The sequence below is a fragment of the Haliaeetus albicilla genome, chromosome 25 (assembly GCF_947461875.1).
Source record: "Haliaeetus albicilla chromosome 25, bHalAlb1.1, whole genome shotgun sequence".
Classification (NCBI taxonomy): domain Eukaryota; kingdom Metazoa; phylum Chordata; class Aves; order Accipitriformes; family Accipitridae; genus Haliaeetus; species Haliaeetus albicilla.
In genome coordinates this window covers 6,319,511-6,334,306 of record NC_091507.1, presented here as the reverse complement: position 1 = coordinate 6,334,306, position 14,796 = coordinate 6,319,511, and the positions used below count along the sequence as shown (strand labels likewise).

Genomic DNA, 14,796 nt, shown 5'->3' with positions numbered 1-14,796 from the left:
CTGCCCAAAGAAACAAAGGAGTTCCTTTTTACCCACTATTCAACTCAAAACCACAGATAGCAATTCCGCAGCTAAAAAATCCTTGCTATATGAAACTGATCCTGATACTTTACATTTGATAGGAAGAACACAAATTTATATATAAAATTTGTATAAGTGGACTACCAGGTCCCGTTTTCAGTCAGGACTCTATCTCATGAAGACATAAAGTCAGTTTTCAAGAGCAGAAAAAAACAAGTTAAGTAGCTATTGACAGTGATTTCAAATTACAAAAAAAACCCCAAAACAAAACCCACACAAAAAAACCTCAAACAACCCAAAAATAACCACAGGAGACATCTATGCTGATTCTTTGAGACAAGCAAAGGCATTTAAAGAATGATATTTCATTCTCTCAAAACCCCTGCAATTCTTCAATGACTTCATTTTAGCACTCATACCGCAAAAATATTGAAACACCTGAACACCAGAGGCCAGAAAAATATCAGATACGTATTATTTATGGTGAGCAAAAATTCCTAATGATATTTTCACTGGTAGAGAATAGGCTCAGATGCTACCTCCAAACGACTTGCAATTTAAGCGCAATTTCTGAAGGACGAATCAGTAACAGCTCCAAGTGTCATGTCCCCAAGGGCCCCACCAGGGCCATCAGACCCTGCCTGAGCTATGCTGCAGGAAGCCCCATGCCCAGACCCATGCCCAGACCCATGCCCAGCCTGGATCTTGCCCCAACTGGGTCCCCAGGCTGACTCTGGACCTGTCTCCTCATCCTGCCTGGCCTGATGATCACTGGGCAGTGGCAGGGTCCTGTCCCTGTCCCCAGCCCAGCCTCGGTGGGGTGCTCTAGGAGGATGCCCCGTCAGCGAGAGTGTTGCCCTGCCAGCTCTGCAGTGCCCGCAGCCCCTGGCTCATCCTCCCCCGTGGGGCAGACACAGTCTGGCTGCTCCCGGGCACTCAGAGTGGTCAGCCGGCTACCAGCCATGCAAAATTCCTCCTCAAGTACCACCTTCCTTTCTGATTTCTGCTACCATCTTTAGCAACAGAAGTCAGCAGCAGGCAGTTCATTTTGGGTAGTGTTCCCTCATGCTCTCTCCCATCCTGACTGTGGTACCCTTTTCTTACCATGAAGCACAAAGCAGATATTCTAGTCGTAGCCAACTGAGGATTTAATCTGTGCTCAGGGAAGAGCAACAGATCCCATTCCCTTGATACCCTCACTGCCGAAGTTTGTAATAACATTATAAGAAAAAGAAATGTGGAATAAAGCATTGAGAAAATTGATAAGGTGGAAGGAAAGACAGTGATCCATATGATGAAAAATGGAAAAATTTCTGGGCAAACAGCAAATGAAAAAATGAGGAAACAAAAGAAGAAAAGAAAATGGGAATGACACATAAACAACAGTAAACACATTACCAGCATGGAGAGAATGAAAAATGACAACATGAAGGAAAGTGGAAATCCTCAGTTGATACACACGCTGGAGATACTATACAACTGTCAAAACTGTGACTTAAATAATATTTACCCATACTAATCACACGGTGTCTTTGGATCAAATATCTGGTTATATGCCGTTATTTTGAATAAGGTGAAAGGACAGGGAAAGTGAAACATTCATTATAGACCTGGAACTGAATTTGCTATCTGATTCCTTATCAAGGAAGTAAGACCAACAAAAGTTAGTTTTGTGGGTATTAAATCCACTCATACAATGAGTTTTATTTTCCCCTGTACCTTAACAGGAGCATACACAAAGTTTGCATTTCTGATTCATGCACCCATAGACATTTAGATTTTAAGGCTCTTGAATCCATAAGGAAACAAACCGTTGGCTAATACACCGAATATAGCCAGCTCGCTCAGCCCCACTACCTGACCTATAACAGACCTGCAACCTTTGCCAACCAGTGCAAAGGCATAAACAAACAGCAGAGAGTGACAAGTGCATTAACACAGGCAAGGTATATACCATAAAAGAGCAATTCTATGATGAGAAGTCAGAATAAAACCACTATTTATTGTAATATGTTATTAATGGTTATTAAAAGTTACTGTTAGTCAGTTAAGTGCCACCAGAAGCGAAGTTTTTAATAATTTCTTATTAAACAGGTCTTTTCAAAAAGTTTACATAAGTAATAAATCATGCATGACCACTGTATACAGTAAGTCTTTAAACAGAAGTCTCATGAAAAAAATTATTTTGCAAGCAGTATTAGGCAGAAAATATGCCACTTTTCAGTTTATTGATTTATTACTAGAGAAATTACCATTTTCATAAGGTTAGTTTCACACATGAAATACATACACATTCATACACAAAGATAAATGGAATAATTTTCAGTAAGAGTATCAAGAGATAAGGAAGAAGGCATGCTAGCTATACATTCATGAACTAGCTGATTTTGCTATGTGCATTGTTAAAAAGGCTGGAAGATGTAACCAGAGTTGCAGACTGCAATGAGAGATTAATCTTATACAGAAAACTGTATGCATTTTATAATGTTTTTAGATATTATACCAAAACAATGTGCAGTTTGATGCACATCTATATGTATCCAGTCAGCTATTTAATACACCTTTACATACTGACTCTACAGGAAGAAATGTACTTGCCATGTGTATTTATTATCACTAATAGTGTTGTATTTTTTCCATGACTTTTTTTTTAACTGCTTAAGTTTTAGAAGAATGTGTACAAACTTTCTTGCAAAAACTTGCTAGTTGGAAGCATCACCCACTCAAACAATCAAAAATAATCAATCCAAATCAAAATATTCAGTTTAAAATGGCAACTTCTGGCAACACAACACACAAAGAGAAGTCAAAGAAGATCTGAAATCACGTACATACATACATGACTTCTTTATTGGCAGAGGAGTATAATTTGAGGCTAATGAGACATTAATGGCCTTTGAAGTAAATGCAGATTGAAGTTAACACAGATGTGCATCTACTAGAACCACGACTTGTACTCTATTATAAATCTATGCCCCAAGCCACACTTCAAGATGCTCAAATAGTCTATGAATGAGGCCTTCAGGGCTAACCTGATGGTTTCCAGGATCTGCAGTTAGCACTTTTTCAACTTGAGCAGATGAGTATGTCAGTAGCTCTACACTAATTCTGTACCTGCTGGGGAAACAAGAGATATGGCTTAAAAGTCCTCTTTACTCCAGGGTAGAATAGCAAACTCTAAAGTGATATCCAGTTTTTTGGACCTGCTTGTCCAGGTCATGGACAGTCACAAGAAAACCAAGCACAAATATAAATTATATGAGCACACGAGACTGAGGACTGCACAGATTTCCTAGGGTTTCTCAGGCTTTATCTAAACCAACTAGTGCACTACTGTGCACCTCTGCTTTCGGTCGCTGACCACCTTCAGTCTCCATCCCTCCCTTCTGCTCAAATGCCCTGGTCCAAGGGTTTTGATGTGTACATAGGTCTCATCTCAATACAGAATCAGGGTTAAACACCCACATCCCCCTCTTCAGACATACGCTCTGAAAGCATACAGTCAGCTTGATTAGCTGAACCCTAAGAGACACTGGCTACTCACCAGAACAAAAATAACAACTAATGTAATCAATAAAACTTCAGATTCTCCTCGTAGTGATATTTTGTACAGTCTTTAATGCATTTCACAGAATACGCAGATTTGAAAAATATTTCATTTACCAAGAATATGCGTTGTGGCTTTTCTTCTTTCCCTTCACTCCCTCCCCTTGAAAGATATAATTTTGAAAATTATGAATTAAAGTGGTTTTACGGTGGTTTGTTTTTTTTGGTTTGTTTTTTTTTGGGGGGGGGTGGTGGGTGGTTGTTTGTTGAGGGTTTTTTAATAGAAGTAATTAAAAAATATTATCTTGTTTTAAACATACATAAAACTATAATAAATTAATGTAGTGGCAGGAGACTGTAAATGAGAACTACCCAAGGCACAGTAATTTTTAAATATGCCTACAGTATTAATTTTAGCAATACATATATATAATTTGGGACTTTAGCAGAAAACTAATCATGCAGTTGTTTTCTGTAAAAGCTCTTCCCCAAAGCAGGTTTAAATGCTCCTCTACCTCAAATTCAGCACTGCAATCTCTTAATTATCACTGTATTCAAAATGTTTGCTCACTAACAAAAGAACACTTCTTCCAAATATCAGTAAATGTATACTATTTTCGTCTACCATCTTTCAAATAAAAAACCAGTTATAATTTCTTTAGGATTTTTTTCCCAGTTTCTAGGGCTATTTTCTTGATACATTGAAATGAGCTAAGCTTCATTCTTCCTCAATGCTACATAAAGTCATTCAGAAAAGTCAGACAAAGTCATAGTGAACAACACAAAGGAACATCAATCTTGAACTAATGTGCAGTTTCTGGACTGGATTACTTAGAAGGTTGGTGGGAAGGTTATTAACTGAAAGTGGCCAATCACAGATATTTTTAAATCTCAAAACTGTAACTATAGCAATGCCTGGCTTCAAATTAAGACGTAGTAGAGTCTTATGAGAAACTTTTTCCTGATAGAAGCTGTATGTTTATTTTGTTGGATTTTTGTAAGCATTTTCCCAGTAAGAATAGATTTCAACAATGTATTTTTAAATAATTATTAAAAAAAGAAACAAAACCAACAAAAATCCCCAAACCCAAACAAACAAAAACCAAATCCAGATAGACGTACAATAACCCTAACTTAGCATTATAAACTTCACTAGGGATAAGTAGCTGAACTATATATCTACATTATTAATGGATTAACCAGGTTACATGTCATATATGTCATAAGTATGATTTCTGTGGTAGTACACTGCTGTTCAGCCACAGCAACTCAGCAGGTAATAGGGATTGGAGGGGCTTTTAGTGATTCGGAATACTGTCATTTGTTTTTTACATCACATTCTAATGTATCTCATTAATTCACAGTTAATAACCTCTTGAAGATTTAAAAAATAGAAATGAAAAGTAAAATATCAGTGACACAAATTTAATAACTATGATGTATCCTTTCTTAAAGCGAAAATAAATGCCAACTACACAAACATCACTATGCTCCTATGAATCTTGAAGTTGGTCTTGAGATATATGGTTAAAAATAACAGGACAAAAGTAGATAATTTATATAATTTTTTTAAAATATGGAAATAAAGCCTGAAAAGCAATACAAATTATATGCTAACATTAAATTAACCAAATTTATTTTCTTTCAAATAACATGCTGCATTTACCCTCCTATAAATTTCTCCAGTGAGTCTCTCAGATAGGCTTGGACAATGTCAGTAGGTCCCTCAGGTTAGAAACTACAATCACCACTTACTTTTCAGAAAATGGACACACATTTATTTCCTATCATTGCTTCTTGCCTGCAGCTACCACTCTTATTCTGAATTTCTCAGTCTCATACACTATCAAAAAGAACAATGGGATTATAAGAAAAGGCTGTGTGGTCCCTACATTGTTTTTGAAAGCTGCAATTCTCTCAATAATGAAAACAATTTGAAAAGCAAGTGGAAGGAAAGAAAAAGTGTGATCATCACTCCTTTTCAAGAAAAAACAAAGGAAGACACTTCTTAAAAATTCTGTAACAAATCAAGTGTTTGGCTCTAACTGTAAAAAGCTGTTGTTGAACAATCACAGATACAGTTTCCATTATTTTTTTCCTATATCTAAAATGCTAAAAACAATTATGGCCAGGAGGACCCAAGACTAACTGGAAATGCTCTGTTAAGACAGTTGCACTTATCTCACTGACTTTGAACTCTAATTTCAACAGGTATTGCACATAAGAAGCATGGAAAAATTTCACTGGTTAGACAATTTTCATGATACTTTTTGCTTCCTGAGATAAATTGATGAAGATTGCAAATACATATGAGGTGTCAGTATTAGGAGGGAAAAACATGGCATAAGCTGTTTACAAACGTAAACTTTAAATTACTGATTATCCCCAAATGTCAGGTGTGTTCCACTCAGATCAAAATTTGACCATTCATGATATCTTCTTATGACTGAATGGACACTGTAGCCATTCAAATGTCTGAAGCTAGAATACAAGAGTGGTCATGACACACTCTCAAATAATAAAGCAGCAATTAACTTTGATTGCAAGGTAGTGTGACAGGGTACTAAGTCTTCTTTGTTCAGAAAGAGTCCAATGCCTAAAAAGGACAATGATCACAAGGTACATTTATTTGATAGTCTTTGTTTAACTGTGCCTGCCAAGTCTTAAGAAAATACTACTCTTCAAGTACATATTTTAGAGAAATATACAAAAAATAGCATCAGTACAGTCTAGCACAACTGCTGACTTAATTTCCAGCTTTTCCTTCTGATATGACCTTGTAAAAGAAATGTAACACTCTGTGGGTCTCTCTTTATTTCTTTACTACATCTCTGTTTTCTTAAATTCAGATGTGTTACTCCAAAAGAGGTTATGATCTGAAAAAGGATGTTCAGCCCTGAGTTTCTGTAAGGCAAAAGCTCCTGTATAGTAAAAATTACACTATGCCTGGAGTAAAAAAATTATGGATATTAAAAAAAATAAAACACACAAACAAAAATCACTACTTTATACATTTTTTTAGGTTTGCAGAGTAGACCTTTATACTTTGAACAAAGCTTCAAAAATATCAAAGTTCACTATCTATTACCACTGCAAGACATTAAAAAGTAAACATTTCTAACATGGAATGGGTCTAACTTCTCTCCAGTAAGAAAGGTCAAATGACTGAAAAGGAAGATTCTTCAGGGAATCTATTAGGTTTTGTCTAAATATTAAACAGGGAAACTCACAGATCTCATTCCTCTCTTTCTCTCTTCACCACTAAGCCCTCCTCAAGGATGGAAGAAACTAGAACTCTTGTCTGTACCAACTGAGAAACTGTCTGAGGGACTGATTGTTAGGCAATTTGATCTCTTGAGGCTATTTAATGATAAGAATTTGAAATCTTCCTGTTGGCATTCCAGTCTAAGAAGAGGAAACATTACAAATGTTACAATAACAAAAAACAGAGTGGGAAAAGCAATTTAAACCAGCCGGGCATGTAGCCCCCCCACCCCAACATATTATATGGCCAAAAACCCCAATTGCTGCTCTATTACACAAATTCCAAGAACCAAATTACAAACGAGACACAGGCATGACATTTTCATTGCATTACCTAGTTCAGTTACAAGGTGGTGATACCGCCTTCATTCATATGATAATGTCACAAGTATGCACTCATCCTGGAAATCAGAGAGTTGAGTGACTACCCTCATTAACCTGAATAAGTGTAAACCCACACTTACCCTCTTTCAAGTTACAAACATTAGATTTCAAGTAAGGTTGGGATGGCTATAAGGACTGTGTGCAGCACTGTCAATCCTAAACCGAAAGACTTTTGCTCCAAGATTCTCACTTTTGGACTACGAAAAACTGTAACTTTGCAGCCCCATAAAGCTGAAACTCCCATGGACAGGTATTCTTATTTTCAAGCCAGCCTTATGCAGTCTGTAGGAGAATCACTTCACGAAATACAAACTGGGACTGGGGATTATCTTTACTATGCTATCACACCATCGAACTTTTTCCAACTTACTCTTCCCCTTAAGTTTTCTTTCTTTGCTAGAAAGTCAACAGCTTTACCAGCAGAAGGGAAGAATGTCCTCCAGCTTCTGTTCTCGTGCTGCTCTCCTTCTAACTTAGTGGGTTTTCTCCTGCTAAATACTGGCTTGAACCCCTTATATTTGAGAGGAGAGAGAGCTTGTCTCAGCAAGACAAGTCTCCACAAAATGTTATGAAGGGTATGATCACCTGAATCACTCACTAGATCTTAGGAGACAATAATAAGGCAAGCATTCTTATGCTGCCTACTGCCTTCCCCTCTCCCCACCAAACACTGAGCTTAAAAGCCTGCCTAGAAGAGAGTCTGTGTCATATACTGTTCTAACTGACCCCAGCCCCCATTCCCCGTCCCCCTGCGCCACCAGGGGAAGGAGGGAGAGAGAATCGGGAGTGGGGTTGAGCCGGGCAGGAGGGAGGGATGGGGGGAAGGTGTTCGAAGGTTGGGGTTTACTTCTCAGTATCCTTGTTTTGGTTTGGTCGGTAGTAAATTAAATTGATTTTGTTTTTTCCCCTAAGTTGAGTCTGGTTTTTGCCCGTGACCACAATTCCTGTCTTTGCGTCAACCCACGAGCATTTCTTTATATTTCCTCCTCCTCATCCCAACGTGGCCGGGGGCAGAGGGGAGTGAGCGAGCACCTTCGTGGCACTTTGTTACCAGCTGGGCCTAAACCACGACGAGAAGTCCCATTATGGATCCAGATCTTAGTCTGGTTTTAGGCCAGTGCAGTAAGCACTGGAAGTTGGGTCTAAGCAGTAAACTGAGTAGGGCTAGAGCATGGGCTCCAACACTGACCTGTCACAGTATTCATACCTTCTAGCCAAGGCACAGTCATGACCAGGGAATAGGACAAGCCGGAGGTTCTCCTCCACAGGCAGTACAAATAAGGCAAATATTTTTCTTTTTTTTTTTTTTCTTTTTTTTTCATAACAAAGATTATCACTAGAGAGATGCAAGCTGTGCTATACTATGTGGCCACAGGGGCAGAGAACAGGACCTGGACCATTTTATTCACTAAGAGACATACCCTCATGAGCAGAACCAGACACATCTTTCCTCCCCACTAATGGATGCCTGAAGTCCAAGGTTAACTGTGCCTGCTTTTACGTAGTGTACATTTTTTGCTTAAATACAGAAAATGAGGTTATGTCCCCCCCCAAAATTAATGAAATATGGCTGTCATCTTACATCAGATATATAATATGTGAGGATGTACACAACAAGAACAACAGCAAAAGTGGGATTAATTTGTAAAACAGCAATAAAAGCTGAGTAAATATTAAGCAGAATCCAACAACACGATCTAGAAATGTAAGAAACAGACTTCTGGAATTCCATTCCTTTGGAAATGCAAATTCTAAAATTGTTACACAAAGTAGCAAGAAGATATACTACAAAGAATAATTCCATACACACACAAGCTTGAAAAAGATGTCTCACTATCAGTTACTTGAGTTTTGGGTTGTTTTTTTTAATCACTGTTGTTACAGATTAATCTATTTGTTGCCAAAAAGGGCAGCAGGAAAAGAACAGAAAACTAGGGTGGGATGGGAAAAGAAAAGGGTATAAAAATCAAATGTTTTGTAGGTAATTTTCTATTCAGTTAAAAGGGTCCTCCATTTCCAACCACACCCTCCCCAAATGATAAAAATCAGATCATCTTTCATGTTTTTTTAACAATTCCAAAAGAAATCTCAGAATTACTAAGTGAATGCTTTTCTCTTGCGTGAAAAAAATAAAATAAATTCCTCAAAATGATCTGCATGACAGCCCCTATCATTCTACTACATGCATAACTTCAAAGCCATCTCACACTTACTTAACCGTATTTTCTTGCACCAAAGGCTTTTCAGGACTCTAACGTAGTACATCGTATTTGCTTTGTAGTGTATAGAACTGGTATCCAATTAGAAAAGGAAAGTCAATAACAAATGTAGATATTGTCATTTCTCCTCCTGCTCACCCTTCCACTCCCATTTTTGGAAAGTTTCTATCCTTGCCTAGTATAATGAAAAGGTACCTTCTCCACTTTGGACCCATCACTAAAGCTCACGTTTGTCGCACTAACTTTGTGTGAAAAAGTAAGATATTCTGTCTAAACCAGAAGCATACACTTCAGGCAGCAATTCTTCCCACTGTAACATAGGTATTTGACATAGTTAGTTGAAGCCAGCCACCATGAAAACTTCCTGAAGATTATGTTTAAGGAGTCCACGTCATTAGCATAGATTAGACAGCTAACTGTCCAATAGCTGAAGTACAGCAAGATGATTCCTTCTCTCACCTCTTACCAATATATACAGAATTATCTCTATAACCATGACACACGAAGTTAAGAAACTTGTAATCTTCCTGTTAGTTTCATACATGAACCCAGTCCTCATGACTAAAATCAGGAAGAGTATATTCTGCTATAAGTTTCTAATATTTTTTGTCCTTTCATTAGTTCTGCTGATGGTTGATTAAAGATGATGCAGGACCCATTGGTAAGAAATTCAGTATACAGAGTTTAGACTAAACTTCAGGTATTTGCTCACTTACCATTCTACTCTTTTTATCCTCCAATTTATTATTATTATTCCCATAGCCATCTCTGTGTTATTTTGAAAACTCTGCTGCATGGTATCTTCCTTCAAGCAAAATCTATCTCAGTGAACAAGTTTATCCATTTTCACCATCTACACCTAACATTAGTCTTTACTAACATAGAACTGATAGGTTTGTGGAGAAACAGTATTATGTTAGAAATGTATGGCTATTTTGCTTTTGTCTCCCAACTTGACAGAAAACACGTTTCCCATGACTGTTTTGATGCTATGAATGCAGTTCATGAATGACTTTCTAACAGGACGCATGCAACACTATTATTATCATATAATTTAGCACACTCTACCTGTTTTCACAGGACTGCAAAACGACATGGGCACTTCCAAAATTGCAAACAGATAGAGAAATGAATCATACGATTTTTCACAAATTTCTTTCACTGTGTAACACATACACACAGCAATACTCACACTAACTGCACTATGGATTCATACATGGTATAAATATCTGATCAAAGTTGAAAAAAGAACAGGAGAAGGTAAGCAAATACACTAGCACCTCTCATAATGAGGGGAAACAATTTTTACCAATATGATTTCGTGACAAAACATTATGCCTCAGTACCTTTCCAAGACCTGTCTTATTCTTGTTCTCCCCTGCTTGAAAATGTGTCCTCTATCTTCCATCCTCCTCCTCTTTTGCACATGGCCTTCTCAATCCCGTCTAATTCTCAAATCTTTCTCACAGAGTGTACACCACTAGCTTGTTCTTTTTTCCAAATCATAGTTCTTTCCTACAATCTTTTCTTCTCCCTGGCCATTTCTTTCTAGCTTCCCTTTGTCTCTTTATACATCTATGTAAGATATTTAGAGAAAGATATATGCGCATCAATTCAATCAATGTCAAATTGATTTTTATTTTGTAAAGGGAATTTATTTCATTTATTTTTTAAAGGATTTTGGCTTTTTTTTTCCTTTTATCATATCCATATGGGATGATATTGCAGAAAAATTAGAATAGAAGACAATTTGCAGCTGCCACATTAGCTGGGAAGAACTGATCTATTTTTTCCTGCCCTCGGTCAACTGATTTAGGTCAGGATTGAAAAAAATACACCTTGTCATATGGCAGGAGTAACGGCTTCCTGTGTGCTTCTATTGTATCATCTTAAGAAATCTTACTAATAAAACATAATACCAACCAAAAATATCTACCACAAACTAATGCAGTCAATTAATGGAACAGATGGAGGTCAGGGCAGACAATTAAATCCCTTTGACAGAGGAGAAGATTATTCTACCTCATATTGGAGATATGTCAGTAATTCCTGTCTGATCTGACTTACACTTTTATTCTTCAAAATAATTCCTTCCATAATGCCTTCTTTGGCATGAAAGAGAAAGATCCATCATCTAAAGGTCTTGCTTGCTGCTGTATATAATTATTTATTTTTAAATAAATAATTTTTATTTATTTCGAAAGTGCACATATATTTTATCAGGAGTATTTTTACTGATTCCTAGAACAAGAAAATCAAATACCCTTTTTGCTTTTGTTTAGACAGCTGCTACTCTCCTTGAAGTCTGCCCCCCCAAAAGGATGATATAAGTATCACCTTGGCAAGTTGCTAAACACTTTCTTTTTGGAATTTAATATTGTTTCCCACGTGCACGGGAGATAACCATCCAGGAGTTCTGATTCATTATTTCTCTGCCTCTGATTTCCTGGCATATTGAAATCTTGTAACAATTTCAGCATGTTTGTAACAATTACCTTTCCTAAATTCTTGCACCAAGATAGTTGTATTTCTGGACGTCAGATTTACACTGCTGATACTAAAAACTCGAAGTGTCCTTGTCATATTCTGGCAATATTGATTACATATTTCCATTTCAAACAAAAAGCTGTGCACTACCAGAAACTCTGAGTTACTTCTCTTTTTTTTTTTCCTGATTTTGCTGATTTCCTGCCAATACATTTCAAATGCTAAACCATGAACAACCATAGGTAAAAATTGTTCAGCTAAGGATTTAAAGTAAATTCTCCATGAGATAATTTTTCACAAAAAAACCTCTGCACCAAATTAACCCCAATTTGTTTTTAACTACAGGTCATTTGAAAGAAAAAAAAAATCTGATGTTTTAGTCCAGAACATCATAATCATAAGAAGCACAAAAGTGTTGATAACTCTTTAACTCCTTTTTTAAAAATTAACTCATATTGTGATAGTATTTCAAAGTTAATAAGCTCAGAACACTGTTTCACTAATACTATGCTAATATTTAAAAGCACTGGAAAGTCCACACATTAAAAGACAATGAAGCTGCCAAGACAGTGATCGTTTAGTGTTATTGCTGTGATTGCTCTGTCCCAGCTCCAATTTTCATAGTGGAAATTCTAAGACATTCATTTTCTTTGTCAACCTCATCTATTGAAAACTCTTTGCTTTGTAAACTAATAAACTCAGATTACTTAGTTTCTGCACTATCAAGAAACAAAGCTTTGTCTTTCAGATACATGTTCTTCAATGAATTCTACTTTCAAATTAATTTACAGCTTACGCTGAAAATAGCAGAGCTGAATTTCTTATACCCTAATGTAGCTTATTACCTCACTGTTTACACTTTTGTTTCCAGTTGTGATGGTTTGTAAGTGTATGGAAAACAGATTCTAGTTCTGGCATTGGTTGAGCTTTGTATTGTAGCCTCACACCATTGCACTCAATCAGTTCTATTTCACTTAATAAAAAATCTGAAATAAAAATTATTTCAGTAGCCTGTAAAATATTTACTTCCATTTCATTTGGCCAAATAAAGTATTTTTCTTGCGACCACCTTCCTTTAAACAGAACTGTAGTAACAATAGAGGCTCTCAGTCTTTAATTACCTATCCCCTAACTTTTCAAGTGACTAATCATCATTATATGAACTTAATATAACTTTTTGTTTGCTTGTTTTTCCCTCCTTTTTGATACTTCCAGGCAACGAAAGTGAAAGGGACATACTGTTACTTTAAATCCATGGGAAGAAAAATTGAATTGCTCTTCAATTAAGATCACAGGATCATAGATTGGTTCAGGTTGGAAGGGACCTCTGGAGGTCATCTGGTCCAACCCCTCTGCTCAAGCAGGGACACCTAAAAATTGTTGCCCAGGACCACGTCTAGACCTTTTTTGAGTATCTCCAAGGAGGGAGACTCCACAACATCTCTGGGCAACCTGTGCCAGGGCTCAGTCACCCTCACAGTAAAAAAGTATCTTCTGACGTCAAGACAAAAAAAAAAAATTCAATATGTAACACAGTTACCCAGATAAACTACTATTTCCTTTAAAAGTAAATATATTGAAAAGATTGGGACATATGCAATAAATAGTATTTTTCACTCACAATTGGTATACCATAATCACCAGACACAACATTCACATGAATATTTTCGCTAACAAACAATAGCCTTCCAATCAATTTGTTGAATACATAAGTTATCTTCTTACAAGAATAAAACATCAGACAGTTCTTAAAATAAAATGTCATTGAAACAAGCCAATCAACTATCATTCAAATGAAAAATAAAAGATTTATAATTGCCCAAGGATAGCTTGCATTTTTAAAGCAAAATGACATAGAAATACAGCATTTGAAATAAATCTTTTGAAAACCGAATTATAGCTAAATTAAAGTTAGTTTATGATCAGTTTGTGCTGTGATGTGATTTTAATTAGCATGCATTGCAGAACAGAAAAATTTCTTTAGAAGTTTTGTTATATTTATAGCTTTCCCAATTTTAATAATTATCCTAATAGTTCTTCATAATTCTGTCAAAAGTCTTGAATCTGAGGTTTAGGGGTTTTTTAATTCTCTAAAATCAGTAGAACCAAAGTAGGTGGAACAGAATAACATGAATTTCGTATGTACACGCAACTTAATTTCCCCAAAGAATTTTTGCAATGTGCATCCACTCACCTTGACAAAAGCATCCCAGTGTAAAAGGACAGAAATGCCATTACATGAGTTTGGATAGCATTAAAATCAGCTTCAGAAAGAAAACCTGGACATGCAGAGAACTTTCACTTTTAAAAAAACCCTCTTTTTTACTCCTTGAATTAATAATCTATAAATATGGTGCAAGTGTTTTTCTACGCAGTGAAAATTTACTGGTAACTTTAATTGGAAATTAGCTACAGTAAAAGTTATTTTGTTATGCCACTCCTTACAAAGTAGGTGTGCTTCATTTGCCTACTAATGTGTTATATTTGGGAGCTCTTTCCATCCTTTTCTTGGATTTACATTTCAGGTCATTCTATGTATATCTGTATCCTTTTTGGAGGGATGCATGACAAATGGAAAAAGAGTTTTTAGAGCTTTACACAGAGCTTTGTGTATTTTATATTAAAAAAATATTAAATTAGAAATTGCTACAATGAAAGAAGGGAATTCAGATTACTGAAACACTTCTGTAATATTTCATAATTAAGACAGTTGTGCTCTTTGCAAGGACTCTTGCACTATATTTTTATATGCAAAAGATATTAATCTTAAAGGCTATCTACAAGCAGTCCAAATACATGTCTTTTAATCTAACATCCTATTTTAGTAACGTTATTTAAGTAAGCGTAGACTGCAAATCAGCGTAACAGTTAGATT

General features: G+C 36.3%; 1 protein-coding gene across 9 annotated transcripts in view; it reads right to left on the bottom strand.

Moving 5' to 3' along the window:
• The window catches only part of NLGN4X (neuroligin 4 X-linked), a 184,097-nt gene that overhangs the window by 130,829 nt on the left and 38,472 nt on the right, over positions 1-14,796 (bottom strand). The gene's annotated exons all lie outside the window — the stretch shown is intronic.